Source organism: Idiotropiscis lumnitzeri, unplaced genomic scaffold (assembly GCF_059441095.1).
Source record: "Idiotropiscis lumnitzeri isolate Australia: NSW breed Sydney's pygmy pipehorse unplaced genomic scaffold, RoL_Ilum_1.0 HiC_scaffold_73, whole genome shotgun sequence".
Classification (NCBI taxonomy): Eukaryota; Metazoa; Chordata; class Actinopteri; order Syngnathiformes; family Syngnathidae; genus Idiotropiscis; species Idiotropiscis lumnitzeri.
The window spans coordinates 935,960-944,304 of record NW_028283611.1 but is presented as its reverse complement, the minus strand read 5'-3'; positions in this window follow the sequence as shown (position 1 = coordinate 944,304).

The window sequence follows — 8,345 nt, the reverse complement described above, 5'->3', positions numbered from 1 at the left end:
GAGTCTGATTATTCTCCGTGGCAACAAAAGTTCCTGCAAAATGATTCAGATGATCCATCTTCTCGAAATTTTTCACATTTGAGGATATTCAGGCCCTGAAGACGGCTGCCAACTTATTTTTGATCGCAGTGGTAGCGCCACCAACTGGTTAAAACAAATACAAATTATTTTCGTTGATGTTTTTCTCCGGGCAGGTTCACAAAATCTACCTTATATTTGCTCGGATGAGTGTTTAGGCCTTGAGGATGTCACAATACGAAAGTCTTTCGCCTTCTTCAGAGTGTCACATGATGGTGTCTTGTGACCCGTCTTTATCAGCTGATGTTCCATGAGGGCGTGACTTACCTGTCACAAGAATGAAGGCAAGTCACACCCCCCGCTGTCCGTTCACTCCGCCAAGATGCTGCTCTAGGTGGTAGAGAGGATGAAGGCTCCCTTGTCTCTGTTCATGGTTTTTATGCCTCGCTTGCAGATCTCAATGGCCTCTCTGATCCAGCGCTGTTGTTTGTTCTCTTCGGTGCGGATGACCCTGCCCTTCTCCCGGTCCATGATGTGGTTTTCCTTGCAGTGGTCAGTGATTGCTGATTTGTAATGTTCATGTTGTGCTTGTTCTTTTACTGCTCTGATTTTTCATTTTTTTGACAGGTAAGTCACACCCTCATGGAACATCAGCTGATAAAGACGGGTCTCAAGACACCATCATGCGACACTCTGAAGAAGGCGAAAGACTCGCCGAAACATGTCAGGTAAAAAATTAACCTAAAACATAATTGTCTGCTTTTAATGAATCAGTCAAATATCAATAATAAGAAGACAAAATGAACCTAATACAAATAAATGAATGCTTAATAACGCCCCTGCACATGCTCCTAAAAATCCAAACCTTCACCTGTAAATAAAACGTCCCGACCTGAAGACATCTTAATGTTATTATTTTGTTATACACACAGCGCCGCCAAGTGGAATCAAAAATGTGTTTTTATTTTAATTTTCACGTACTGCACGGTGCCCTTTTGACGAATCCGACTGAAAATTAGTCAGAAAAGACTCAAGACAATGATCTTACTCTCTGCCGAATTTTGTGACGTTTTGGCAAAAGGCGTGGCTATTACGGTGCTGAAAAGTCCGATTGTACTTTGTGGCAACATGACTCAGATGATCCTATCTTCTCGAAGTTGTACACATTTGAGGATACTTCAGCCCTGAAGACATCTACCAACTTATTTTTCATCGTAGTAGTAGCGCCACCAACTGGTAAAAGCTAATACAAGTTATTTTCTTGGATGTTTTTCTCCGTGCAACTCAACAAGGTCGCCCTCATATATGCTCGGATGACTGTTTTGGCCATGAGGATGTCACAATACGAAATTCATCCTTTTTCGTGAAAAGTTGTGGGAGTGGCATTGCACTGTTCGGCAATAAAACAACGCTGATTATGAGGTTCTAAATATGAACGACAACTCGTGAAACTTTACACACACATCAGGCAGAGCAAATTTATCAATATTTTATACGTTAGTTGTGCAGCTTTTTTGAAATGGCTCGCCATGGCCCTCAAGAAATGTTCAAAAAAGCAGCCCTGGTTGAGTGTTTCACCTCGCTTTTTGTAAATTTTATGGAGTACAGTGAACCCTCGGTTGTCGCGGTTAATGGGGACCGAGACCACCCGCGGAAACTGAAAATCCGCGAAGTAGCGGCGCACCTTCAAAAATGCTTAAAAAAAAATACAATATATATAATAAATATATATATATATATATATATATATATAGATATATATATATAGATATATATATATATATACAGAGAGAGAGAGAGAGTGAAATTCATGTTATAACAAAAAAAACAAATTATTATTAAAACGTATTATTTTTTTATTCCCCAGCCATTCTTTTTGTATTTATTTAATTACTCCGACTTTTACCTGCTGGTACGCCGTCCGGTGTGCCCTGTGAAATGAAAGGTGGCATTCTTTATTTATTTATTTATTTATTCATTTATTCATTCATAACTGACAGCTTCGCGCTCCGTTCGTGCCCGGGCGGAAGAGGTGTTCCAATTCGGCTTAACTGTGACACACGCCCGCCCTCCTCCCCCGGAGCTTCCATTCGGTTAAACTTAGGGGCCGCTTGGCACCGCCCGTGCCCGGGGAAGGTGCTCCTCTTCGGCTTACTGTGACGCGAGCATGCCCGCCTCCTCCGGAGCTTCCATTCGGTTAAACTTAGGGGCCGCTTGGAACCGCCCGTGCCCGGCGAAGGTGCTCCTCTTCGGCTTACTGTGACGCGAGCATGCCCTCCTCCTCCGGAGCTTCCATTCGGTTAAACTTAGGGGCCGCTTGGCACCGCCCGTGCCCGGGGAAGGTGCTCCTCTTCGGCTTACTGTGACGCGAGCATGCCCGCCTCCTCCGGAGCTTCCATTCGGTTAAACTTAGGGGCCGCTTGGAACCGCCCGTGCCCGGCGAAGGTGCTCCTCTTCGGCTTACTGTGACGCGAGCATGCCCTCCTCCTCCGGAGCTTCCATTTGGTTAAACTTAGGGGCCGCTTGGAACCGCCCGTGCCCGGGGAAGGTGCTCCTCTTCGGCTTACTGTGACGCGAGCATGCCCTCCTCCTCCGGAGCTTCCATTCGGTTAAACTTAGGGGCCGCTTGGCACCGCCCGTGCCCGGGGAAGGTGCTCCTCTACGGCTTAACTGCCACGCACGCCGGCCGGAGCTCTGGTACGGTCCGAACCGCGCGAAACGTCGCCACCGATCGTGTCCGGGGGAACGTGCTCTTCTTCGTCCACTCTCCTCTTCGCCCACGCTCTTCTTCGGCGCACGCCGGCCGTCTAACCGCTCCAGCGCCCGTCGTGCCGCTCGGCGAAACTACAATGCCCCCGAATATTTTTTATACCCGCGAAGCACTGAACCCGCGAAAGGTGAACCGCGAAGTATCGAGGGTTCACTGTATGTATAAGACCAAGACCTACAAAAAAGTCTCTTGGAGCAATGAGCTAGGTTTTACAGGAAGTCGGCCATTTTGAATTTACTTAAAAGGGGCGGGTCACCACAATGGACTTTGTGTAGAAATTATTATTGGGGCCCGAGCAGCGACTGCGGCGAGGTCCCTATTGTTTATGTAGAAATTATTATTAGGGCCCGAGCAGCGACCGCTACGAGGTCCCCATTGTTTTTGTGGAAATTATTATTATTATTATTATTAGGGCCCGAGCAGTGACCGCTGCGAGGTCCCTATTGTTTTTCTAGAAATTGTTATTAGGGCCCGAGCTGCGACGGCTGCGAGGTCTCTATTGTTTTTGTAGAAAATATTATTACTTTCAAATTTCCCCATTGTGGGACTAATAAAGGACATCTTATCTTATCTTCTCTTATTATTATTATTATTATTAGGGCCTGAGCAGCGACCGCTGCGAAGTCCCTATTGTTTTTGTAGAAATTATTATTATTATTATTTTTCCGATTGTTCGATTGCATTTTTGACCCCCGAAACATGCACAAAAATTCACCAAACTTGGCAGTCTCATCGGGCATGGCGAAAAATTTGATATTTTAATGACTAATATGAATAGGAAGTGAGTTATGAATTTTTGAAAGTCCGACTTTTGCCCTTTTTTGCATGTTTACAGGGGTCATTCTTTTGCACCCTGATCCTAAAGGCTTCATCTGATTGCCTTAAAATTCTGTCTGTAGCATCTGAAGACCTGGGACAAACACTGGGGCTAAAATTTTTTGTTTCCGAAATACTATATGACGGGGGCGGGGCTTCGAAGTTTTCACTTAAGATTTCCTTCGCCGCAATGGACAAAATGCTTAATAACATTCCTGCACATGCTGCTAAAAATCCAAAACTTCACATGTACATAAAGAGTCTGTACCTGAAGACATCTATATGTTTATATTCAGTTATACACCTTGCGCCAATCAATATCATTTTTTACATTTTGACGTACTGCACGGTGCCCTTTTAACGAATCTGATTGAAAATTGGCTAGAAAAGACTCAAGACATTGATCTTACTCTATCCCTATTTTTGTGACTTTCCTTCGAAGGGCGTGGCTATTACGGTGCCGCAGAGTCTGATTATTCTCCGTGGCAACAAAAGTTCCTGCAAAATGATTCAGATGATCCATCTTCTGGAAATCTTTCACATTTGAGGATATTCAGGCCCTGAAGACGGCTGCCAACTTATTTTTGATCGCAGTGGTAGCGCCACCAACTGGTTAAAACAAATACAAATTATTTTCGTTGATGTTTTTCTCCGGGCAGGTTAACAAAATCTACCTTATATTTGCTCGGATGAGTGTTTAGGCCTTGAGCATGTCACAATACGAAAGTCTTTCGCCTTCTTCAGAGTGTCACATGATGGTGTCTTGTGACCCGTCTTTATCAGCTGATGTTCCATGAGGGCGTGACTTACCTGTCACAAGAATGAAGGCAAGTCACGCCCCCCGCTGTCCGTTCACTCCGCCAAGATGCTGGTCCAGGTGGTAGAGAGGATGAAGGCTCCCTTGTCTCTGTTCATGGTTTTTATGCTTCGCTTGCAGATCTCAATGGCCTCTCTGATCCAGCGCTGTTGTTTGTTCTCTTCTGTGCGGATGACCCTGCCCTTCTCCCGGTCCATGATGTGGTTTTCCCTTTTGCAGTGGTCAGTGATAGCTGATTTGTAATGTTCATGTTGTGCTTGTTCTTTTACTGCTCTGATTTTTCATTTTTTTGACAGGTAAGTCACACCCTCATGGAACATCAGCTGATAAAGACGGGTCTCAAGACACCATCATGCGACACTCTGAAGAAGGCGAAAGACTCGCCGAAACATGTCAGGTAAAAAATTTACCGAAAACATAATTGTCTGCTTTTAATGAATCTGTCAAATATCAATAATAAGAAGACAAAATGAACCTAATACAAATAAATGAATGCTTAATAACTCCCCTGCACATGCTCCTAAAAATCCAAACCTTCACCTGTAAATAAAATGTCCCGACCTGAAGACATCTTAATGTTATTATTTTGTTATACACACAGCGCCGCCAAGTGGAATCAAAAATTTGTTTTTATTTTAATTTTCACGTACTGCAACGTGCCCTTTTGACGAATCCGACTGAAAATTAGTCAGAAAAGACTCAAGACAATGATCTTACTCTCTGCCGAGTTTTGTGACGTTTTGGCAAAAGGCGTGGCTATTACGGTGCTGAAAAGTCCGATTGTACTTTGTGGCAACAAAAGCTCCGGCAACATGACTCAGATGATCCTATCTTCTCGAAGTTGTACACATTTGAGGATACTTCAGCCCTGAAGACATCTACCAACTTATTTTTCATCGTAGTAGTAGCGCCACCAACTGGTAAAAGCTAATACAAGTTATTTTCTTGGATGTTTTTCTCCGTGCAACTCAACAAGGTCGCCCTCATATATGCTCGGAGGACTGTTTCGACCATGAGGATGTCACAATACGAAATTCATCCTTTTTCGTGAAAAGTTGTGGGAGTGGCATTGCACTGTTTGGCAATAAAACAACGCTGATTATGAGGTTCTAAATATGAACGACAACTCGTGAAACGACACACACATCAGGCGGAGCAAATTTATCAATATTTTATACGTTAGTTGCGCAGCTTTTTTGAAATGGCTCGCCATGGCCCTCGAGAAAAGTTAAAAAAAGAATAGAATAGAAAAAGAAATCCCTTTATTGTCATTGTACTCAAGTGTGCAACGAGATTAGAGGGCTCCCCTCTCCAGTGCAATACAACAATAATACAGACAATATATAAATTAGATAAGAAAATAAGACAGTGCAATGGAATTCAGTACTGAATAGGGCATATAGAAACACATCACAATGCTGTTTTGCAAGGTTAGGGTGGTCTCGTGTGTGTGTGAGAGTTCAGTATGGAGATGGCTCTCGGAAAGAAACTGTTTCTCAGTCGATTGGTCCTTGATTTGATGCATCTGTAGCGCCTGCCAGAGGGCAACCGGTCGAACAGGTGTGAGTTTGGGTGGGTATTGTCTTTGACGATGTTGAGAGCCCTTCTGAGGCACCGGGCGGTGTAGATGTCCGACAGCGAGGGGAGAGGGCAGCCAATAATCCTTTGCGCTGTTTTGACTGTCCTCTGGAGCCTCACTCTGTCCGCCTCAGTGCAGCCGCTGTACCAGGTGGAGACAAAGTACGTCAGCAGGCTCTCGATGGACGAGTGGTAGAAGGCCAGCAGCAGCTTCCTGTCCAGGTTGAATTTCCTGAGGACTCTCAGGAAGTGCAGACGTTGGCGGACCTTCTTTACCACTGCTGTGGTGTTGTGACTCCAAGAAAGGTCATCGGAGATCTGTACTCCCAGGAACTTGAACGTGTGGACCCTCTCCACACACACGCCTTCGATGCAGAGGGGGGGCGGCAGCGTCTTGTTCCTCATGAAGTCGACGACAATCTCCTTTGTTTTAGCAGAGTTAAGGTGCAGTCTGTTCTCCTTGCACCAAGTTGTCAGTCTCCCTACCTCCTCTCTGTAGGCTGTCTCGTCACCTTCCGAGATCAGACCGACCACTGTCGTGTCGTCAGCAAACTTGACGATGGTGTTGTTGCCGTGGGCCGGGCTGCAGTCGTAGGTGTAGAGGGCGTACAGGAGAGGGCTCAGCACGCATCCTTGGGGGGAACCGGTGCTCAGCATGAGGGTGGAGGACGTGTAGGGGCCGAGCAACACAGTCTGGGGTCTGTTGGTCAGAAAGTCCTTAATCCAGATGCGTGTGAGGGCAGGGAGGCCGAGAGTGTCCAGTTTGGCGACGAGGATGTCTGGGATGATCGTGTTGAATGCCGAGCTGTAGTCCACAAAGAGCATCCTTGCATAGCTCCGCTGTTGTTCCAGGTGGCCCAGCACAACATGCAGAGCAGCCCTGGTTGAGTGTTTCACCTCGCTTTTTGTAAATTTTATGGAGTACAGTGAACCCTCGGTTATTGCGGTTAATGGGGACCGAGACCACCCGCGAAAACTGAAAATCCGCGAAGTAGCGGCGCACCTTCAAAAATGCTTAAAAAAAAAATACAATATATATATATATATATATATATATATATATATATATATATATATATATATATATATATATACGGGGAGAGAGAGAGTGAAATTCATGTTATAACAAAAAAAACAAATCATTATTAAAACGTATTATTTTTTTATTCCCCAGCCATTCTTTTTGTATTTATTTAATTACTCAGACTTTTACCTGCTGGTACGCCGTCTGGTGTTCCCTGTGAAATGAAAGGTGCCATTCTTTATTTATTTATTTATTTATTCATTTATTCATTCATAACTGACAGCTTCGCGCTCCGCTCGTGCCCGGGCGGAAGAGGTGCTCCAATTCGGCTTAACTGTGACACACGCCCACCCTCCTCCCCCGGAGCTTCCATTCGGTTAAACTTAGGGGCCGCTTGGCACCGCCCGTGCCCGGGGAAGGTGCTCCTCTTCGGCTTACTGTGTCGCGAGCATGCCCTCCTCCTCCGGAGCTTCCATTCGGTTAAACTTAGGGGCCGCTTGGAACCGCCCGTGCCCGGGGAAGGTGCTCCTCTTCGGCTTACTGTGACGCGAGCATGCCCTCCTCCTCCGGAGCTTCCATTCGGTTAAACTTAGGGGCCGCTTGGCACCGCCCGTGCCCGGGGAAGGTGCTCCTCTACGGCTTAACTGCCACGCACGCCGGCCGGAGCTCTGGTACGGTCCGAACCGCGCGAAACGTCGCCACCGATCGTGTCCGGGGGAACGTGCTCTTCTTCGTCCACTCTCCTCTTCGCCCACGCTCTTCTTCGGCGCACGCCGGCCGTCTAACCGCTCCAGCGCACCGTCGTGCCGCTCGGCGAAACTACAATGCCCCCGAATATTTTTTATACCCGCGAAGCACTGAACCCGCGAAAGGTGAACCGCGAAGTAGCGAGGGTTCACTGTATGTATAAGACCAAGACCTACAAAAAAGTCTCTTGGAGCAATGAGCTAGGTTTTACAGGAAGTCGGCCATTTTGAATTTATTAAAAGGGGGCGGGTCACCACAATGGACTTTGTGTAGAAATTATTATTGGGGCCCGAGCAGCGACCGCGGCGAGGTCCCTATTGTTTATGTAGAAATTATTATTAGGGCCCGAGCAGCGACCGCTACGAGGTCCCCATTGTTTTTGTGGAAATTATTATTATTATTATTATTAGGGCCCGAGCAGTGACCGCTGCGAGGTCCCTATTGTTTTTCTAGAAATTGTTATTAGGGCCCGAGCTGCGACGGCTGCGAGGTCCCTATTGTTTTTGTAGAAAATATTATTACTTTCAAATTTCCCCATTGTGGGACTAATAAAGGACATCTTATCTTATCTTCTC